Here is a 23,447-nt window from a genome sequence, read left to right as displayed (position 1 = left end):
GGAAACGTGATCATCAGAATATAGCAAGAAACTGGTAATTTATTCTTTTTGTAGACCATGCAGTATAAGATTCTGACGGAGTAAATATAATCAAGTGGCAGATGTATGCACTGTCATGTGGCTGCTAAGCGCAAAGTTTTGTTCTTTCGGATAACATTATGCGTGTAGATATTTAATTTTGTATTTTATTTCTAATTCACTAGTTTTGCCTTTTGGATACCAAAAGAGCGCAAAGATTTGATTCCAGCGTCAGGTTTAATAACTGAACGTTAGAAAAAGCGTAAATCCATTATCGTTTAATGGTTTTGTAATAAACGTGCAATAATCGTATCATTTGTAAACACACAAGGAGACCTAATAAAATGCATGGCGAGACATAAACTATCAAGTTCTGGCTAAAAATTAAATATAAAATATATTAAATACATTCTGGAAAACTGTTGCCATAAGTTGGTTGTAAACAAATTACTCTGTTCTTCATCAACAATTGTTTTCGCCATTGTATTCCTACAACAAAATCCACTACGTTATGTTTATAAATATGCTTTATTTCACAAGTTCAAATAAAAGAAATTAACAAGCAAAGATCAACGATAAAAGTATGATGTTTCGGCGATTTCATGAAACAAGGAGCAAAATGTCAACTCTTGGATACCATTCGTTTCAAACTCCTCAAATGTTTCTTAAGTTAGTTTAAAATTTATATCAAGAAGGTCTTCCGTGACATTTTAATGTTCCCTCGTTACCTTGGGGAGTTGAGTGTGTTTGCTATTATACCTACGTAGCCAAACCCCTAAAATGTTTCCCTTTCGGTCATGGAAAACGCAGAATTACCGCAGACTGAAGTCTAAAAGAGAAAAAGGAAAATCGACTTTAAAAGAGACCTGTGGATTTACACAGATCTACACGGGTAAATAAATGTCTTATGGATGCTGAATTTTATACCGAGCCCGTTAAATGTTTCCGTTTTTTGTCAAAATTCGGCGCCTCCAGTCTACAGATCCTCTTAGAAAAACCACAGAAAATGACCTTATCGCTTGTTTTCATACAAGTAGATAAACTTCCTTAGTGTCCTCTAAGAAATTTTTATTAGTTTTTTTCGGCAAAGAGCACGGAACACAGTTGTCCGATTTAGTCCAACTTTCCGTCCCTCTGTCAAAATTTTGGCGCCTCCAGTATACAGATCCACTTAGAAAAGCCACGCAAAATGACTTTATCGCTTGGGTTTATACAAGAAGAGGAACTTCCTCTGTTTCCAAAGAAATATTTCTTAGTGTGTTTCGACAAAAATTTCTGTTTCTTTTTTAATATATGCAGACCTTTCACTTCCCCGTCTTGCAGATGTTAAATATATAATGAGTTGAAAAAAGGAAAAAAACGTTGTCGCAATATCAGATTCCTTGTTATGAAACTTAGTTACCACTTTTACTCCAAAAACCTATTAAACATTATTTCGAGAAGAACTCTCAATTGAATACCCAAGACTTATGACTCGACCATCCACAAACTTCAACGTTATAAACATCCATAGCAGCGTGTGCTCTGAGAGTAGTATGTTAAAACAAAGAATTCGAATAACAGCAATTAAGCCAAACAAAAGAAAATATTAAAGTCATGTTGACACAATGCCAAATTGAAAATGTCATTGAAAGACATCTTAAATGTAAACCACTATAATGTTTAGTCAATGATATTAATTTTCCGTCGTCGATAAAACCAAAACCCCACGGTCAGTTTTATCGCCGATATACTCTGAAAGTCAGCACAAAGTAAAGTCACTTGTCTATCTGCTAACTGGTGAAACAAAACTGAGCACCGTTATTCAAGAGAGGAATTGATCAGATCTCTGGTCGACAAAGAGCAAGTAACACAATCATGTCGGAAAACTCGGGCTCGATATTTCCCTGGCAACAAAAGCCTGGTAAAACCAGGGTTATACCCTGGTTCAAGCCTGGCAAAAAAACCGAGGTATCCTGGTTCGTGAACCAGACTTACCAGGCTTGAACCCTTCGTGCAAAAAGTCTGGTTAACCCTGGTATTCTAGGCAAGTCTGGTAATCCTGGTCTTGCAAATAACCAGGGTTACCAGGGTATAACCAGGCTCCCAGACGTCTTGGTCAACCGGGCTAACCCTGGTAACCCTGGTAAGTCCGGCAACCCGGGTTCCATAAATAACCAGGGTTACCAGGGTTTAACCAGGCTCTAGAGTTTCCAAGAACCAGTCTTATCAGGCTTGAACCCTATGTGAAAAAAGCCTGGTTAACCCTGGTTTTCTAGGTAAGTCTGGTAACCCTGGTCCTGCAAAAAGCTGGTTTACCCAGGTTTTTGAATAACCAGGGTTACCAGAGTTTAACCAGACTTGACTCTGCAAGAACCAGGATTTCCAGGCTTTAATGCAATGTTGAGAAAGCCTGGAAAACTCTGGTATACTAACAGGTTTATGGGTAACAAAGATAAACAATTCTACATTTGGTTTGATGGCAAATTTGAATTTGTTTTCTTTCAGCAGCTGTAGATTCTAAAATAATATAATTTTATCAAAAGCATGGAATTTGTCCATCACAAATTATTTTCTTAAACTGTTCAACTTGTGCTGGTCGTGACCAATAAATTAGAATTACTTCACGATCAGTCTCTGATATCTTAGATCAGATGTGAAACTACCAAATGTAATCACCTTTTAGGAGCTATCCTAATTACATGTATTAAAGGGATACAGTCACCTGGTGCACATGCGCATTAGATACCATTTCTTAACTGATTTTCAAAATCACGCTTCATCGCACACCCTCGCGCTGAGAAACGCATCCCTTGAAAAATCTAAACAGTCAAATCTTGTCGAGTCGAAGTATTTCCCATTCAAAATTATTATAGTGATTATTAGGACACTCATTTCTTTGATATCATGGAATAATTTACTGATGGACTTGTCTAGGGAAAGCAAAAAGTCAAAAATTACCTCTAAAGTCAAAGAATCATTTAACTGTTATTTCGGTATCCAGTTGTGTGAAAAATTATCTTATATGTAGCTGTTTCTACGTTGTTGCATGACAAGCAAGTTGAGTTCAAATATTACAGAATATGTCAATTTTAAAATGTAGCTAATCAACTGAACTGCAGTGTAACAAAACTACTTTGTAGTGAAACGACCGGTAAGCTTTATTTCTGCTTTCAATCATATATTTTGCTTTTATAATTTCGTTTCGACAGCTTCTCCACTATCTAAATTTAGGAACCAAAGCCATGTCATTGCAAGAACGCTTGCTTGACCCGTAGAAAACAAGGCTCTACTACAGGTTGTCCTTGTCGGGGAGATAATCGACTGTGTACCGAAGCTTGTCATCGTCAGAGCTCCAAACCATGCAGTCATGACGCAAAGTTCGAATCATTTATGAAGATTCTCTCCGCACGAACCTTTCGTCAGGTTGAGAAAATGCGATTTTCCAAATATACATGTATATCATGGTAATTTGCTCTCCAATGTTTTTGATTGATTTCTCTTGTTATTTTAGTCGACGCAGGCGGTTGAGGTAGACGCTTTTCAAACTGACAAAACTAGTGTCTAGGTCAGCGTGGTCACAAAGGTGACTGTGTCCCTTTAACATTACACAATACAGCATTGACTTATCTGCTTGTGGTGCTCTTTTTCACCTGCCTTTTCACTTCAACTTCCATTTGCCTTGTTCATGTACCTGTACCATGGAGTATCTAGTAATAATAAACAAGAGAGTTTAACTTCTGATATTACATGTACGTTAGACATGTATGGATTGTGGAGGGTTCAGAGTTTGTTTTTGGCTTGATGCACCCACAGGTTGTGCTCTTTGGTCCTAGTGACAAGTGACATATGAATACAGGCAATATTTTTTCAGCAGTTTTCAATTGAGTGTCCAAAGCAAATTCATGTTTGCCTTGGTTTTGCTTTACACCAGCTGTGCTCTATGATTTGGTGGCAAAGTTCACATCACTGACAATTACAGTGTATTATTATTCTTCAACAATGGGAAGCCAAACCAAATGCTGTCTATGTCTGTTGTGAATGGTCAGAGTAATAATACACTCTCAGGTTTTCAGCACTAAATTGAAAACCATTAAAGGACACTATTCAAAGCAAAACTAGCAAGCAGACAAACCACTAAAGTCCTTATTAATATTACATGCCTAGCAGAGAAAACATGTACATGTACATGTAGCTACAGGTGCACCATTTTTTGACATACAAGCAGACAAAACCTTAAAGCCCTTTATTAATATTACATGCCTAGCAGAGAAAAGCTACACGTGAAACCTTTTTTTCGACATGCAAGCAGTCAAAACGTTATAGCCCTTCTTCAGTATCGCATGCCTACAGTGTAGCAGAGAATAGCTCCCATTCTTTTGAATGGTATCAGAACAGTTCAAAGCTGTGAAATTTTGTAGTAATTGGCAAAGAAATGAGACATAAAGTAAAACTACTGACTGCCAATGGCTAAAGAGAGGTTTCAAAACCATTAACCTTGTAAAGCTCCAAGTTTACAGAAAGTATGATTTGACAGCCTTTGACCATCATCTTCCAGTAGAATTCAGCTGCTTTGTTTACATGGCATGACAAGAATGTCCAGAAGCTCACTCCCCTTCTTTATTGCTCCCTCTCCAAGCACCATTTTTGTCTTCGCCCTATACCCCACATGGGAACCTGCTCACGGGCTATGTTTTTTATAGTTTCAAGAAAATGATTTATACATGTAGTGTGTCTCAAGGAAAGATCAATTACAGACGTTGCAGCGGTTGCTCCACAAGAGCAGAAAATTAAAAAGGCCAGTATGGCAGATCAGCACCACAGAATCAATAATTATAACCATTATGTCAGTTTTCAAGATCACCGAAAGAAAATCAGCCACATCTTTTCAAATGTATGTTGAGCCTTGCCACAAAATGGCTGCTTAAACAATTAAACTCGAAAGATTGGAATCAGTAAAATACCCTCTTGTTTACTGAATTAAAGCTTTTTGTCAGTTCAATGAGTCAGTCTTTATTTTTGAATAAAGATAATTTGCTCTTGGCATGGTGTTTACGGCATAGTTCAACACCAACAAGACAATTAGTATCATCTCCACAAACAAGAAAACAGGAAGAAACAGAATCTCAATTTTTTTTAATTTGAACACTGCATTGTTGGAAAATAGCAATTTGGTTGACAAACTAGAAGAACTACAAGAAATATTGTTGGCAAGTTCCCTGCAGGCTTTTTTCAAACTTAAACATTGACACACCTTAAAATGGTAAAAAAACCTTTCACTTAGTACACTGTAGATTGGAGGACAATTCAAAATAATATTCTTATCTTCAAATTATATTTTTCTAGCAGTTCGACACACCACAACAAAAAGCCATGGGCAAGTTCCTTTAGGAAATTTTCTTCAACCAATCAGATTAACCACCCAGATCCTGGTATATGTAGAAATTACATCATGACATTACAGAATTTCTGTGGTTATTACTCAGAAATCATGCAGCTTTCAAGGGGAGACCGGGTAAATGAACAGAAGCGGGCAACAATACCCGTTCACTCAGGCTTACCAAATAGAAATTATTTTTTGATGAATTGATGAAGATTGGTATAGTTAATTGAGCATTCACACCTACAGTACATGTACAGTGCACACTGCAGTCAGTTCAAGAACTGCTACATGTGTATCATTTTAGTGATTAATATGTACGTGTAACACTGTACATGTACTGTAAGTCAGTTCCCATTATTACATGCTGGTTATGGAATGCTTTCGAGTGGTATACCGTGAACTATCCTATGAGTGACTTGATTTACATGTACCACGAGAAAGCACTGCATAACTACAGTAATTTATCCCATGCCACTCATTTAACGACATGTCAATACGCGTATGCGTATATATGCATACGGGCATTACATGCATTTTAGGCGCATATTTTGGTTCGCTTATTTCTGATCTGCACTGTAACTTTCCTGTTTCATGTCTGGTTCCAGGAATTCAAAATTAAGGTAAAAACTGGGGTATTCTTCTTCCATGTTTTACTCAGTGTTGGCAGTAATTTTTTCTGAATGAAAATTTTGAGTTGTCATAGGCTCTTCAATCAATCTTTTGGCGGGGAAAATTTTTAGGCTGCGAGGAACACCAGGATTTTTTCGGTTGCATATTACAAAATATGCAATGGGTTTCTAACTTTCTGATTGGCTGTATTCCCTATGGCATGGGATAAATGTATGTAAATGACTGCGCCAGGAAAAACAAAATACACTACAGTGTATTCATACTTTCAAAAATTTCTGCAGTTCAGCAATGGACCTTGAACATTACTTAATTTGAAAAACTGGCCCGCGAGTCCAGGAAACTCAAATTGGCAGGAAATTAAACAAAAACCTAATGTTGACTGAGCTGGAACAATTACACTATTAGAATTAAACTGCTTTAAACTACAGTGTACATGTATTTCAAACAAAATTAAACCACAACATGATTTCATTTACACTGAAATATAGCTTGCATGTATTGTACCTGATCAAGAATGGTGTTCCCAACATGGGAATACATGAAGATGGTAATCTGTAAAAATAATTACAAACAATTTTATTGTTAGTCAGATTAAGTACATGTACATGTGACCGCAAACTTCCATGTACAAAGAATAATATACACTGTACAAAGCAATACACAATCTGTGAGGCTGAGTTTTATCAGGTTGCATTTTGCATGTACATGTAGTGGGTTTAGCAGTTTACCAGACTCTACAGACTGTATGTGAAATGTTCATATTATAACACTGTTGATGGCACGAAATCACCTGCAAATCAGTGTCAAGCACAGACACTTAATTTTGCCAGCATTACAGTCAGTGCAACCTAGAGCAATAGGCATAAGTCACCTACAGTAAATCTCAACCAACTGCTTTAGACTGAACATGACACATAAACAATAATTATTACTTCTGGGAATCATATTGTATGAGTCCAAAAAGACCCAGTAAAAATCAGGCCACCCGAATCCCCTCACAAAATTTACACTATACAGCCATGTCTTGCTGTCTTATACCATCCCACATCAACCCCACCCATGTACAAATCGCTTGGTTGCTCAGAAAAAAACTGCAGCAATAAAATGCTTTGAAAAATAAAAACATGGTATAGAAATGGTTTAATAAAACATTAATGCCAAGATCCTATAGCCAGCATTCAGGTAGGTTGCAACAAATTCAATTGCCTGGAATGCCATTTGTTGCAATATTGGAGTGGATTCCTTTTATTAAGTGACAGTTTAAAACAGGTCAGCACAGTATAAAAACAGCTTGTTGGGATTTAGTAAAGGATGACCACTACCGCTTAAAAGAGGTGACCATTTAAAAAAGGTCAAAATGTTACAGTTATAAAGGAAAGAAATTTTGGATTTTGACAATTGACCGCCAGAGGGTGACAATGCAGTGTAATACAGGTTCGACTTAAAAACTACAGTACATGCAAACTAAGCCTCATGTTTGCCACCTTTTGTTTAAGTCTTCTGTGACCAGATTACATTGTGCATAGTAGTATCTTGTTTGAAATAGAGCCCTGTTTTAAGCCATGCAGTCTCAAAGGTCACTTCTGTGTTATGAGCACAATGGCATTTTAGCACAGAAATTACTTTTGAGATCAAAATAAGAAACATGCGCGGGAAAAGGGCTCGATTGAGTTGCAATCGAGCCTCCTCTAAAATGAAGTTAACGTACTACAGAAAAAAAAAGTACATTTTGTCGAAAATCCGATGAAAAGTTGGCTGATGTGGTTTCGTTCGCCGGGGCCTTCCAAGCCCATTAATTTTTAACCGATCGATATAAGACATGCCGCAATCGACTGAAGTTAAACAAATGAAATGGCCTTTGTTCCTTATTCACTTCAAGATTTTACGAAATAACATGTATGTAACGTATGTTAAGAAGGTGATAATACTCTGTAATAAATGGAAACGTCATGAAATGTAACCAGCCAAGAAGGGAAGAAGCATATCGATATGTTACTGACCTTGAAATCACCACGTCGTTTGATCGCTCCGCTTACCACAAATGATCGTTTCACAGTCATGTTCGAGCACGATAAAGCCTTGACCTTTGTTATCGTTAGCAAAAATAGTCTATATTTTCATCCGTTACCATATAGGCTATTTTTGCACACGATCAGAGCGAGTTCGTTTGCCGAGAAAACGGTTACAAACCAGTAACTGGTACCTCTTTCTTCAAAATGACCGCCTGTTGCTCCAGCCGTGGGACCGCGCCTCCTCAAGTCATGTGACTCTTACATCTGCTGGCCGCTGGTAGCGCTGGTGTAAACAAAAATAATGTCGATTCGTCGGAATGTAGTTGTCCGTGAATGATTGCTGTGGAAACTCTGAGCAGCCTAATTTCAGCTTCAGGATTCCAAGGAGATGTGGTCCAAATGACGCTATAAAGGTAAGATGCAGTAGTGATCTTTAATTGTATGAAATCAGCTGTACAGGATGTAATATAACTTTGCTTTGGCAGCCATTTTGTTTGAAATATACATGTACTTGTAAGCTCAAACTTAACTGATTTCTGCCCTCAATGCAATATTCGGCATTGAAAGCTGTTGGTTTGAATTTAAGCAAGTTTGACGTTTTGACTCCACGAGAAACAGGTCACAAATCTTTATTTCCTCTGTGAGGCCGGCTGTAACTCTCTATATAAGCTTACATGTAAAAGCAAAACGGTAACGGGTCGTTTCGCGCCTACGAGTTGTTTCTCCAACGGCCAGGCAATTAACGGCCAAGCCAGTTCGCTGATGTCTCATATTGATATAATACAAATTATATGTTTACATTTAGGCAGGGCCTAGCAAACATGAGCAAGACGAGGCACTTGCCTTGCCTTTCGAAGTAGAAAAACTACTATTACATGTACATTGAAGTTGAAAAGTAATCAGTTCCCCAATAAGCATTTTAGATTGCATCCTCAAAGCTTAATCCCCGGGATTAACCCTCATAAGCTTATCAAGCTCAGGGAAAAATCCACTGATTCCAGAGAGCAATTTGTTCAAAATTACAAGTGAGAGTCATCACAAATTCATCCAATGCGACTGAATGGTGAGTTTGCAGACATCCAAAACTGGCCTTGGTAAAGTCACAATTTGCTTTGTTATGCATGTTAAATAACAGCTAAAGCTTCTGATTTCTCTGGTGGGATGGTTACTCTCTGCCTTCTGACTAATTAAATTTTTTGTGTACACTTAAAGTGCGCTTCCCATTATACAATGTACGGAGAGGATTTGATACTGACTGAACAAAGCCCTGTGTTCACTTGTTTCAAATTTATAGGAGTGCAAAGGTCATTTCTTTCCTATGAATTCTGTGGCTTTGGCTTTCTCTTTATTTTGAATTTAATGTCTACCATAATTCAGTTTGTTTTGCCACTGTGCTTCTTATCCTGCAAGAATCATGAGATCATTGCATGAAGAGCAACTCATCCCGGAAAGGGATGAGATCTTCAAAGGATAATCTAAAGTTTTGTCCTGCCTGTTCATATCATGCGTACTCAAAGCACAGTCAGTGACTAGCCTAATTTTATGGTAAAAGGATGGCAAGGTGTTAAACTCCTGTGAAACAAACAAAGCAAGGCGGTGTATTCCAAGATAACACGTTCGATATTGAAATCCTAGCAGCATGCAGGATGTTTGTCCAATGAACCTACATGTAGTGTCATGGCCTCAGCTCCCACAAGTCTCCTGTAGCTCAGTGGTAGAGCATCCAAACTAATAATCGGAAGGTCTTACATGTAGGTTGGACTCCTGATAGGAGCACTCAGATTTCTTTTTTTCTGAGTACAGTGTATGCCTGTGTCACTTTCTAGAATAATTCATCATTCTCAGCTTACAAGAAAGGCTCTTCACGTACATTGGCTGAAAGATATTTAATGGGCCAAACCAAACCTACATGTATGTGATGTAAAAGCATAGTCACAAAACAGGCAAAACAATAAGTAAATTTACAAAATATAGAGATTAGGCAAAAGCCATGTGCATAACGCATTACAAAGATATGACCTTTGAGCTATGAATGTACACAGGAAACTAAATTAGTCAAGAAATGGTGAGGAAAAGCAGCCAATATACGTGTAAAGAAAGTCTAAGACACGCAGGCCTTACACCATTTATAAAGTAAACTATCTCCTCATGACACTTGTCCCATAGGGGCCATGCCAGGAGCAATGCCAAAATATTAATGTTGACTTGCAAGAAACCAAAAAGTTGCTATTTCACATTTGAACAAGAATATTTTTTTGAACATTGTATCCATGAAGAAGAGCTCAAAATAGCACTCCAGAGCTTCTGCATTTCACTCTTTTCTGGGGGAGCATACGTGTACCCCCAAATTCCCCCTTGAAGCTCAAGTCTTTTTCACTTTCAATGCTCACCTCACCTTTCCTAAAAGTCTGGCTATGGCTCTATCACAGAGAGAAAACATTTGCTATGTTGAGTCATGGGTATTAATAATTTTATGAGTGCCCCCTTCTCTTGCCACTTTGTAACTTCAATGTAAGTGAAGCTGTCCTAAATTGTATATATTGAAATGAATTCTTGAATGTATACATGTACGTACACACTTTAAAAGGACTTTTACATGAAGCATACCCGATATATACAATGCGTGTACCTTAGTGCCAACCAATTTTCTATGGCATGGAAACATGAAATACAACTTTTATTTTTGTTTTCCGTTTTCCTACAACATTGAAAAATGGAATTCAAAGTTCTATATTTTTTTTTTTTTCGTTTTTTTAACGACTTTGGAAACCGGAATGCCAATTTCCATTTCCGTTTTTCGTTTTTTTAGGACTTTGGAAAACGGAATTCCAATTTCCACTTCCGTTTTTCGTCTTTTGTTTTCCTACGAGATTGGAAAATGAAATTCGAACTTCCATTTCTGTATTTCGTGTTTCTATAGCATTAAAAACGGATTTGATTTTTCTTTTTCGTTTTCGTATGGCATTGAAAAAAACGAAAAATCGAATTTTCGATTTTCATCTTTTAAGAATGAGATTCGAAACGGAAGCGAAACTGAAGAGAGATTGTGAAATTGGAATTCCGTTTTCCAAAGTCTTAAAAAAAACGAAAAACGGAAATGGAAATTGGAATTCCGTTTTCCGAAGTCGTAAACAAACCAAAAACGAAAAAAGAACTTTGAATTCCGTTTTTCAATGTTGTAGGAAAACGAAAAACAAAAATAAAAGTTGTATTTCATTTTTTCATGCCATAGAAAAACGGTTTGCACTAAAGTACACGCATTGTATACCCTCCGGAGCAAAACTTAGAATTACATGTACCATCTACTGTATTGCACTTTGCATAAAGGAATGGATTGTAGCTCAATAACTTCGACGCAAGTTATTGTACTGTATGTGAATTCGAGGTCTGTTGCTTCACCCTCTTGACACACAGTTGGTGACACAATATCAATAACCCCATATGCATGTAAATTCAATGTACAATGTAACTTACCGGTAAACCTCATTGACGAGACACAGTCATCTGAGTGCTGGGTTTCACATGTGGTGATGTTCTGGTCAGTTGGTTCCCTGTCAACCAAGAGACATACTGTAGTGGGGTAATTCAGAAATTTGCTTTGGCAATGTTTAATGAATTGGCCCCTACACTGACATTCAGTGTCAACATAGACAAACTGAGTGCAGTATGCTGGCAGGAGTTAATACAGAGTAATTCTTGAGTTGTTCTACATTGGCTAAAAGAAATATCACACGTTTAATGGGCCAAAGCAACCTACAGTACATTTATGTGGTGTAAGAAGCATAGTCACAAAACTAGAGCTAGCATGAGGTCTGTTCTGGGAAAATACATGTATTGGTCAAGTTGTTGCTTTCAAGTCTGCGCGGAACTGGATGATGAAATGTTTTGCTTTTATGTTGTAATAATACTGTGACATGACAGTTTCAACAGTTTGGTTTTCATAAGCTTAGAATAGATAGAACATTTTTGTCAAAATTGAAACACTTTGTTCCTTTCAAACATACATTGTACCACAAGTGGCCCATCTTATCGGTGTGTATAGACAAATTTTCACCACTCAGGGAGCCAATCAGATGGCTCCTTTTCAGTGCAGACCAGTTCAGCTATAATTTTAATGTCAATTTAATTAATACTTATTTAACTGTTTTCCTTGTTTTGCTTGACAACTATTGACCTTGTTGGTGGAGAAAATTTTTCTTTCTTGTTAGCAATATGTATATGTAGGCAAAACAGGCATTTTAACCATTGGGGTGGGTAACAAGTCCTTATCCGCCTTGTTACAATTTATTTTAGTAATTGAAAATACATGTGCCTATCATTATACACTGTATTGTTAGAACATTGTATTCAACTTTGTTGTGAATTGCAAGTTATGAAGCATTGAACCTTGGGGACAGAAATACCGTAAAAAAAAACTTTGAACCAAATTTTGTGTATTATGCAGTTTGTAATCATGCTCAAATGCCATAAAGTTTGAGATCATGAAAATGAAGGTGCAAGTAACTACAGTTGTATTTTAATGCATTTTAAACATTTTTTGTAGCCTCTCCCATCCTCTAAGAGCCACTGAATAATTGTGTAACTTTAAATTAATATTTACACATGTATTTCCTCACCTTTTTTCCAGGTCCATTCCTGAAGAAGAAAAATAAATTTCCAAGCAGCAGAAACAGAGCAATCATTGACATCAAAATCAGATAAGAGTTGTATAATGCAACATGTGCAATTTCAATGAAGTAAACACCAGATCATTTATGATACATGTATTATTTTCCTGACACCAATGAGGCATTGGTGTGAAAAGGATTTTTTTCTCAGAAAGTTGTACATCAATTTCTTTACAAAGTTTATGGTTGTAGCTGTCAAGAATTTATCTTCTCAGCATGTGTACATGTACATTCTCCATTTTAAATTCCAAGGAAAGTGTAAGAAATTGCACAAGAGTTTGCAATAAAAGTTGTTACAATCTACCTGAACTTGAATGGGAATTTTGTTATTATTGTGATTTGTGATTTTGTTTCTGATTGGTTGAGAAATTTGCGCACATTTTGCTACCCAGTCACAGAATGTACATGTACATGTAGTAAAGTAAAACCATAGCCAAAGCAAACGTGAAAAAACGCCTGGATAAGCTAGCTTACTCTGTTTTTTTAGTTTGTTTTCCTACTACAGCAGAGTATGCACCCTTTTACTGAGAAAACCAGGCTAAACCTTGCTTTCCAGGTACTATTGGCCAACCATACCTAACCTGAAAGCCTGGGGAAACCACGCCAACCTGGCTTTCCAGGTTGTGCTTTCCCACCACACTTACCCTGAAAGTCTGGGAACCCTGCTTTCTAGGTACGGTGTTTTAACCACACTCACCCTGAAAGCCTGGTAAAACCAAGGTTACCTGGCTTTTCAGGTTCTAGTTTGCGCGCCGAAACCAGCTTTACCAGGCATTTTAGGTAACTTTTGACCAAGCTAACCAGGCAAGTCTGGTAAAACCAGACATACCAGACTCTTAACCAGACTTGAGTTCCAACCAAAAGCTTGGTAAGCCTGGTTGAACCAGACTTCACCAGGCTTACCAGTCTTTTTACCAGGCTTTTGTTGCAAGGGTGCCATTCAACAACTCATCTACAACGAGTGGATCTCCCAACAGTACCGACGAAGATTGTAATTTCGCCGACTCCAATGCAGAAAAGGTACTCAAGGTTCTTTCCTATTCCATTATTCTCGTAGTATCTCTGGTTGGAAATGCCCTTGTAATTCTGGTGTTTTACAAGAACAAGCAGCTACGAAGGTCCATTAATTATTATGTTCTTAACATGGCCGTGTCCGATCTCTTCACTCCCTTGACAATCATGCCGGTCCATATTGTACATATTATTTCAGGTTCCACTGCCTTTATGGTCGATACCCCTTTGGTGCTTGGGAACATCTTATGCAAGCTTTGGTACTTTCTTCCTGATGTTTCTTTGATGGTCTCCATCCAAAGCCTTCTGCTGATATCAGTCGACAGGTTCAGAGCTGTTGTTTTTCCATTGCAGATAAAACTAATCTCGTCCAAAGTGCGTTTTATCTGCATTTCTTGTACCTGGATTATAGCCATTGCTGTTCATGCACCTTACTTTTACACTTTCAAACTGATATCCGATGGAAATTCATATCATTGCTTGCAGCGCTGGGGTGCTAACCATGGGGAAATTCACAAGAGGTATCTCACGGCAGTATTCATTACTTTCTTCCTGGTACCAATGGGTGTCTTCGCCGTCTTGTACTGCACAATAGCTTGGACTTTGAAATGGAGGCACAAACAAAGGAAAAGTATATCCATAAGCGGCCGATCCGGTTTATATCAAAACAACACGCACATTATCCGTTTATCAGTAGCCATATTAACAGCTTATGCTGCATGTATAGGTCCAATGTTTGTCTTAATCTTTATTAGAATTTTCATGTGGAATTGGCAGAATCCACCTATCTGCGCATTTCAAACCGTAATTCCGTTTGTTTCAGTCTTCATGGCTTAATCATGGAGTGCCATCAACCCATGCATCTGTTTTTCTTTTAGTAAGAACTACCGAAGCGGTCTTAAAGAAATAATTACTGCCCGAGCTGGTACCAGTAGTCTTCGAATGACAACAGGAATTACCAGTCTTAGGAAACGTGCTACTAGCTCTGGGTCTGAGCGTATCTGTCTGAGGGTCATTGAACAAGACCAAGGAGATGAAAAAGAAGACGAACAAAAGGAAGGGGAAGAGCAAGTATGAGACAGAAGGAAAGGAGAAAATGATCAAGAATACAAATGTAGACGGGAAGACGATGGCGAGGAAGAAAAACTGGAGAAGCGCCCCACAGTAGCAGCAGAAGGAGGAGGAGGCGGAGGAGGACATGATAAAAAAGAAAGATTATGTCAATTACGGACACATTTTATCCTTAAAAGCTGACTTTGCTGACTCTGTTTTCGGAGGATCTGTAAATGACATTAGGGACAACTTATATTAACTGGCCGCAAATGGAAGAGACGAAAGATTTCAATTCCGTTAAGATCAATTTCAAAGACTTTCAAGTCACCTGCATTATGCCTTCAAACGTACGTCTACTTACAATCTGCCAGTTGAGAGATTCGCCTTGCTGGTAAATTTGTGGCGAGCGCGAACGAGCGCCGTGTAGTTGACGTCGTTTTCAGCTTTGAGTCCTCGTAAATCTTGCAGAAAAATACCGAAAGTTCGGGGAAAACTAGAAGAAATGTTTAAAATATATGATTCTGTAAGGAAAAAACCTTCAAGATGAAGAGTTTATTTAAGCTGAAAATGAACGTCTTTGTGCTCTTGAAATTAAAGTTGCATGAAATTGCCCCGGCGTACTTGCCCAATTTGGCAGCCTGAGAACATGGTTGAAAAGTTGAATGGCGCATCGTGCCTTGGGAAGTTTTGATGGTTAGGATTCATAGCACAAGCAGCGGATCAGATTTTTGAAGTTGTTGCTCGTAATATTCCATGCTAGCAGAGGTCTCTGACGGCGAGAAGGGATAGAGACCTCTGCCGGCCCTCGACGAATATTCTTTCGCGCATGCGCTAAGGTTTCCTAGCAACGAGTGACATTTTAGCCACATGTAACACGAGCTTCGCAAACCACTTTGCGCGCGAATGGCAGCCGCGGTAGGGCGATGTGTGAAATTACTGATAGCTGTATGCGGAAATGCCACGGACTCCTCAAAAACATCGCAAATTCAAAGAATATAATTCTCCACGGACACCAGTAAAACCAGCAGCTGTAGGCAAAGATGAAAACTGTCTTTTGTGCCGAGTAAATTTCAAGTTAAGCGGCCAGAACACCTGGCGATCGCTAAATACAAGCGATTGAAAAGCTGTAGTTTGCGGTTTGTTGGAGAGCACTGCTAACTTTAAAAAGGAATCTTCACCGCTTTGTAAGGAATGCTTTCGCAAAGCAGAATCATCAATCAAGCGAAGTAAGGACTCTGAAGATGGCAAACGTGAAATAACTGAAGTGCGAAACTTTTGTAAACCAGCGGGAGCCGTAACAACTGTGGGCTCGGAAATTTCCAGCGCATAATCTGAACAGAGTATGCGCATTGCGTATTAACGGTAACCGGTTTTAGAAACCGGTCAGTTTCGACCAAAAATCTGGTCGGCGGCCGACATGAGAGAACGCGTCGGGAACCGGCTGAGGTCTCTCTCCCTTCTCGCCGTCAGAGACCTCTGCTAGCAGGGACCTGGTAATAGTAATAGTAATAGTACTGGTAATAGTAATAGTAATAGTAATAGTAATAGTAATAGTAATAGTAATAGTAATAGTAATAGTAATAGTAATAGTAATAGTAATAGTAATAGTAATAGTAATAGTAATAGTAATAGTAATAGTAATAGTAATAGTAATAGTAATAGTAATAGTAATAGAACAAGAAGAACAAGAAGAACAAGAAGAAGAAGAAGAAGAAGAAGAAGAAGACGAAGTGGGGGAGAAAGAGCTGTAGTAGGAGTTGGATGGGATAACAAGGAATGATCGTTTCAAGGACCTTGATAATGCGTTATGTGGAGTCCTACTGGAACTTCATTTGTAATGTAAAAAAATGGCGTTGCTGCTACTAGGTTTCCTTCATTTAGGAAATGTAAAAGACACACAGGACATGTGAATCCTTAACCAGCTCAAAATACGTGAGAGAAAATGTTTGAATTTGCTTAGTAAGATCTTTCGATAGATCTCATAAAGAGTTTCTTTTTGTTGCAGAAGTTTATTGCGTTCGAAATAATTAATTTGTAGTCATGGCAAATGCTGCTTAGTGGACTGAAATATTACATCAGACCGAATTACATCTCGGATTGTTTTTGCAATCGTTCGTGGCTTTATAGCTATAATTTTCTACGAATGAATAAGCATTCGGTTAGAGATCGTGTATACGTGAGATACGCAAAAGGATTATACCCCTCGAAACGTGAAGGCAAAAAGGAATACAGGAAATTTGTAAAAGGAAATGGAAAATACAGCAAGTTCCCTCTTTGATCACTTTTTAACCGAGTGTCTGTTGCATGATAGTGCTGTTCCCAGCATTCGCACGCCGGTATTTTGCGACATGTACCTTATAACTAGCTCGGTTTTCGTTGTTTTCTTTTTCTTCTATAGACCAATAATATTAGCACTACAAAGGAGAAGTTGAGTTGTTCCTGTGCGCAGAATTTTGTTAAACCTTTTCAATTAAACTGAAAAAGCCCGACTTAGGTTCGCGGGGTAGTAACTTAGTGATTCTTTCAACATTGGTAAATGATACGGCTTTTTCAGTAAAATTATTGAAATTTCTCATGGGTGACATCAAATCGAATCAAACCTTTTTTGGGGGGGATGTCTGAGCTGTCAGATAAAACTGTTGTTTTTTGAGAAGACCATGTAAACGATGAACGATTGTAGCCCGGCCTTTTTTTTAAAAAGACAGGATTGCTTACTGTATAGTTTCGCTGATTTCTTATTATTTACAACAAATTAAAACAGTGTTGTGAAGAACTTAACAATAATAATTCGACTTTTCTAGTACAGCAATGTACTCTGTTTTGGTAGTATTATTGCGAGCTCTAACTGAATAAAAGTTTTCAAATAAGTAGTAATAATTGTTGAAGCTTACACCAATGTATTTATCCCAAAATTAGCTTCGCGAAACATCTGAATAATATGATTAATCAAATGTTGCCGCTTGAAAAGATAAGCAAAAACCTATTGGCTCAGACTCCGAATTTCAACATAAATTCCGGCGCATAACTCAGCAAAAACCTTACTACTTCGAGACTTCCATATATCCACCGCGTAAGGTACAGTTCTAAAAACATTTGATACTGTTTATTGAACTACAACGACTCTCAGAGGCGTTGAAACACTGCTCCGCTTTACGCTGGTTTATAACCTACGATCAGGCGTTCTTTCTTCTTTTTTTAGACGGCGGTCGGGAGAAGGGAAGAAAAAAGGAGCGCCTGATACAATTACTGCACGAGTCGTCTGCCGCTGCCGATTCTGGATTTTTATCTAATTGGTCGAAAATAACAAAAGATTCTTTGAGCCACGTTCCAATTGGTAACATGATTACATGTTTGACTTCCAGTGTAATTTCAAAATTATGGCGGTCGCCGAGGGAGATACGAACAGGGATTTTTTCGCTGCTCTACTTCGTCTCTTGAACACTTTATCCACAAATCGTTAAAGGATGAGCAGACAGAATGCATCCGAAGGATCGTTTACTTAGAAGAAGATGTTTTAGCCGTACTTCCAACGGGATTTGGCAAGAGTGTCATATACCAGTTGATTCCAAAAGTCAGGATGAAAAAATTGCATCCTTCTAGTGGTTTCAAAACATCTGTTGCTGTATTGAGTCCCCTGGAGTACATACGAAAATAACAAGTCGAAAATATTAAAAGGGAGGATGTTGGAATCGCTGCTGCCACAATTGGGGAATTCGTCGAGGTCGACAGAGCAATTGGGACAGGGAACGTCGACATTGTTTACGGCAATGTTGAATAATGGCTGAGTAATCGATGGAGAAAAGTGTTACGGTGTGGCAATCTTCACCAGAGGAAGGTTTGGTAGTCGTTGAAGTTTCACACAGTTGCAACCTGGTAAGTTTAATACAGCATGATAATGTCAACATTCGAGCTGAAGTTTTTCACGCTCGCTTGGAATGAAGCTGAAGTATTTACTGACTGAAAAAGTGAACGCTGTTGTAATTCTTAATAGATGTATATCAATTACCACTGAATTATTCTTTTCATTTTCTTTCTTTCTTCGTATTTTTTTAGTTGCGAAATTCAGTATTTTAAAGGAATTAAGAAATGCCCAATCTACTGCTGCTCTGCACGATGCTTCAGCATCCAAGAACTTGTCTCAGTACTCATATGTACAGATGAAGGCAGGGTTTGTACCGAAAGACTAATAGCATGCCGAGGAAATGCCACTTTCATTTTGGACACTTCAACTTTACATGAGCGAGATGACTTCAAGGCTGATGATAATGGATCATTTCGCAACCAAGGAAAGAAGACAGACGTTGTACAGCTGGACGATGGTGGTAATGTAACCAACTGAGCAGCCAACCTACCATTCTGAAAGAATGCCAGTACAAGTTGATACGAACATACTGGGTGCATACCTCCAATCCCGACTTTAAGAGAAGAGTTGCTGAGCTTGAGGACAGCAGTGGCAACCTCTCTCTACTCATGATGCTTCAGTATATATACAGTGGAGGCCCAGATGACATAGAAATAAAACCACATGGAGGAGCCAAGAAGAACCCTCGACCTTTCTTTTCAACAGCCCCTGGAACCCGCACGAAAATATCAGATAAGGCAAGTTCTTCTTTGGGACCATCCTCCATTTATGATGAGCTCTACCAGGAAGCAGGAGACGTTATATCTCGAAAAGCATCTTCTGCTGTTCCCAGAAGCATAGACCAAGTCAAGTATCAGAGGAAGAAACTTCGGACCAAGCACGAGAAGGACCAGTTAGCTGAATTGATAAGTCTCTCCAACAATGGCTTTGTACGAAATGTGCAAGTAGGTCCAGGCGTGAAAGCGGTCCTTGCTACAGAGGAGCAGTTGGCAGACGTTGTCCGATTTTGCACCAATTCTGAAGAGTTTGGCATTCTGGGCATTGACGTCACAGTATGAAAATGGTGGTGGTGGTGGTGGTGGGGGGTTGAAAAAGCTCTTATGCAAAATAAAATATAATTTTGTTGTTACTGTTAAATCGAATTAAAATCACCATAAGGCTGCGCTTTCACAAGTTTAGGTTGGTGAAGACGCGATGAAGCTCTTACTTATCATTACTATCGATTGGATGAACTAGTAATTAGTTATAGTTTTGTTGATGTTACTGTTACTGTTAAACCAAACTAAAATCACTGTAAATTGTGGCGAGAACATGTCAAAGCTCTTAAGATGAGTGACGTTGACTTGCAGATTTATATGACAGTTACTCTTTTCTATATGAAAGTGTCAACACATTCATTGAAATTCTTAGTTTAGCTATGAACATTGATGTTATTACTGATTTTCTTTTAAACTGATTAAACTTAGAAGAACCTGTAAACCTGTGCTTTCTATAATTGATTTCATATGAGAATGTATACTCACTATTGTAAGCCGCATAGACATCAACATAATCAAAGTATTTCCCTTTTCGGCACAGGGTCCAGAGAAGTTCAATTCCATCATGTACTCATGTTCAATTCAATCACGGCTTTGTACAATGAACTCCTGAATCCAATTTTACCGGTTTTTCCTTTCCTTTTTGCCATAAAACAGTCATAAATATCCTTTCGATCGGCTCCCACGTTCGTTCGCCATGTTGTTTTTTTACTTCAAAAACCGCAATCACCGGCTCCCGGGCGCAACTTCCGGGCCCACAGTAATTTGGCCCGCGGTAAATATTTTGTGTAACGCAATCGTAACGCAATATAAACTCAGCGGACTACGATCGAATTGAACTCTTCTGGACCCTGTCTTTTCTCAGAGGCTTCTTTTGTTTGTTCCACCGATGTGGCCGGCTCTTCCTTGTCTAGTGAATCTGTGGAATCTGCAGGTAAATTGGTAATTTTTAAAATGAATGATTACTTTCCGGGATACAACTTGCCCAACCGAACAAAATTTAATTTAATTTAGTCTGCATTTTACCCCTGGTCTGCAGTGTTCAGTCTACATTTTACCCCGAGTCTGCATTTTACCCCCAGTCTGCAGTCTGCAGTCTGCATTTTACACTGACCGATTTATAACGACGTTGAAACACGAGGTTGACTGTCTCCTCGATTTAAGCATAAAAGTTTGGAAAAAAAAAATAATTTAGAGAGCTCAGCTCTTTAAGGCTTAGAGAATGCCATTGTGTATTTTTAGAAATTTTAGAATTGGGCATTTAAAAATCATACATTTTTTTGTGGCATAATATTATAAGTTCAAAAATATTTTTAGAATTTTGAGGGTAAGCGCCTTCCAAGATGAATTCATTTCCGGTAAAATCTGATTGGCTTGCATATAAAGCATGACACAAGATAACATCACGTAAGCAAACATGGGGCGGCAGACGACTCGTGCAGTAATTGTATCAGGCGTTCTTTTTTCTCATCCTGCTCCCGAACGCCGACTCTCGCGCTACCACACTTTCGCGCTCGATCCCCCAAAATAAAGAGAACGCCTGATCGCAAGTTACTGGTTTAATGTTAGTTGGGCAAACCGGCGCGTCGTTGTCACCGCTTCCGTCTTTTCCGGAAGGGAGAGGAAGGAAGACGCTTGAAGGAAACAGTGCTTCAACATTTTGACGCCAATTGTTAAGGCACACTGTTAATTTGCATTATCTAATGTTCATTACTTTTATCATTAAAAAAGGAAACTAAATCCAAGAGCTGACTATCCAAACTATAAAGACGGAATGTTTTACTATTCCACCCGAAAGAACCAGCATGTGTGAGGTAAAATGCCTTGCAGGGTCGGCAAACGTGCTGTACATTAATTTTGCATTCAAATTATAAGGTTGTAGTTGTTTCAAGTTGCCAGAGACTAATTGAGTCAAAATTTAAAGAATTTCATGAATCAGTCTTCATAAATTTCTCAGCCCTCGCATTGCCACCAATTTCCCTGGCCGTCTGATTCGGTCAAAAAAAAAAATGACAGATCGAAATATTACATATTTGCCAGTTCTTCGTCTTCTTTTTTGTTTTTTTTTTTTTTTTTTTTGTTTTTATTATTATTTTTTGCTTTAATTATTTCAAAGAAGAGCAAAGCAAAATCGATAGCCTTTGTTACGAAAAACTTGATTCCGCCCGTTTCTGTCCTTTATATTTTTCCTTTTCAACCGTTACCAAAAATGGAAAAATTACTCGCCTCCTATATATACGAATCAGCAGCAGGTGAGTTTTTATTGTGCATGTATGTGAATAAAAATAATTGAATTTGAATCAATCGTACCCAGTTGTTGACTTTATAAATGGAATTGAATTTAATTTGTTTAATCGTGATCAATCGTTGACTATCTACGATAGCCAATGGAACAAAATTATCCCAGAAACACAATTTTCGAGTTTAGTCCAAACTTCGCCATCATCTGTCAAAATTGGGCGTCTCAAGGCTACAGATCCTCTTAGAAGAACCATGCAGAATAAATAGAAACGTCCTCTGTTCACTAAGGAATATTTCTTCACCTGTTTCGGAAAAGTAAATTTCTTTGGGACCATCCTCCATTTATGATGAGCTCTACCAGGAAGCAGGAGACGTTATATCTCGAAAAGCATCTTCTGCTGTTCCCAGAAGCATAGACCAAGTCAAGTATCAGAGGAAGAAACTTCGGACCAAGCACGAGAAGGACCAGTTAGCTGAATTGATAAGTCTCTCCAACAATGGCTTTGTACGAAATGTGCAAGTAGGTCCAGGCGTGAAAGCGGTCCTTGCTACAGAGGAGCAGTTGGCAGACGTTGTCCGATTTTGCACCAATTCTGAAGAGTTTGGCATTCTGGGCATTGACGTCACAGTATGAAAATGGTGGTGGTGGTGGTGGTGGGGGGTTGAAAAAGCTCTTATGCAAAATAAAATATAATTTTGTTGTTACTGTTAAATCGAATTAAAATCACCATAAGGCTGCGCTTTCACAAGTTTAGGTTGGTGAAGACGCGATGAAGCTCTTACTTATCATTACTATCGATTGGATGAACTAGTAATTAGTTATAGTTTTGTTGATGTTACTGTTACTGTTAAACCAAACTAAAATCACTGTAAATTGTGGCGAGAACATGTCAAAGCTCTTAAGATGAGTGACGTTGACTTGCAGATTTATATGACAGTTACTCTTTTCTATATGAAAGTGTCAACACATTCATTGAAATTCTTAGTTTAGCTATGAACATTGATGTTATTACTGATTTTCTTTTAAACTGATTAAACTTAGAAGAACCTGTAAACCTGTGCTTTCTATAATTGATTTCATATGAGAATGTATACTCACTATTGTAAGCCGCATAGACATCAACATAATCAAAGTATTTCCCTTTTCGGCACAGGGTCCAGAGAAGTTCAATTCCATCATGTACTCATGTTCAATTCAATCACGGCTTTGTACAATGAACTCCTGAATCCAATTTTACCGGTTTTTCCTTTCCTTTTTGCCATAAAACAGTCATAAATATCCTTTCGATCGGCTCCCACGTTCGTTCGCCATGTTGTTTTTTTACTTCAAAAACCGCAATCACCGGCTCCCGGGCGCAACTTCCGGGCCCACAGTAATTTGGCCCGCGGTAAATATTTTGTGTAACGCAATCGTAACGCAATATAAACTCAGCGGACTACGATCGAATTGAACTCTTCTGGACCCTGTCTTTTCTCAGAGGCTTCTTTTGTTTGTTCCACCGATGTGGCCGGCTCTTCCTTGTCTAGTGAATCTGTGGAATCTGCAGGTAAATT

General features: G+C 38.4%; 2 long non-coding RNA genes and 1 pseudogene across 5 annotated transcripts; 2 read left to right on the top strand and 1 right to left on the bottom strand.

Annotated features, from left to right (window-relative positions):
• Window positions 1-3,060: 3,060 nt before the first annotated feature.
• LOC146477819 (uncharacterized) lies at window positions 3,061-8,118 on the bottom strand. 4 transcript variants are annotated; one of them, XR_014865277.1, is made up of 4 exons: window positions 8,011-8,091; window positions 6,801-6,858; window positions 6,515-6,562; window positions 3,062-3,707 (listed from the first exon to the last, which is right to left on the bottom strand). It is a non-coding gene; the product is annotated as an uncharacterized LOC146477819 (long non-coding RNA). The 4 variants fall into 4 exon arrangements; XR_014865275.1 differs by having other exon boundaries at window positions 3,061-3,707; window positions 6,515-6,858; window positions 8,011-8,118; XR_014865274.1 differs by lacking the exon at window positions 8,011-8,091 and having other exon boundaries at window positions 6,801-7,988.
• A 202-nt stretch (window positions 8,119-8,320) lies between these two features.
• LOC146477818 (uncharacterized) lies at window positions 8,321-12,998 on the top strand. The gene is made up of 2 exons (XR_014865278.1): window positions 8,321-8,435; window positions 12,650-12,998. It is a non-coding gene; the product is annotated as an uncharacterized LOC146477818 (long non-coding RNA).
• Window positions 12,999-13,200: 202 nt separating this feature from the next.
• LOC146477817 (neuropeptide FF receptor 2-like) lies at window positions 13,201-15,138 on the top strand (annotated as a pseudogene).
• Window positions 15,139-23,447: the final 8,309 nt, after the last annotated feature.

This window comes from Pavona decussata, unplaced genomic scaffold (genome assembly GCF_977016875.1).
Source record: "Pavona decussata unplaced genomic scaffold, jaPavDecu1.1 SCAFFOLD_68, whole genome shotgun sequence".
In the NCBI taxonomy this organism is placed as follows: Eukaryota; Metazoa; Cnidaria; class Anthozoa; order Scleractinia; family Agariciidae; genus Pavona; species Pavona decussata.
The sequence above is the reverse complement of the archived record's forward strand: the minus strand, read 5'-3'. Positions and strand labels throughout refer to the sequence as shown.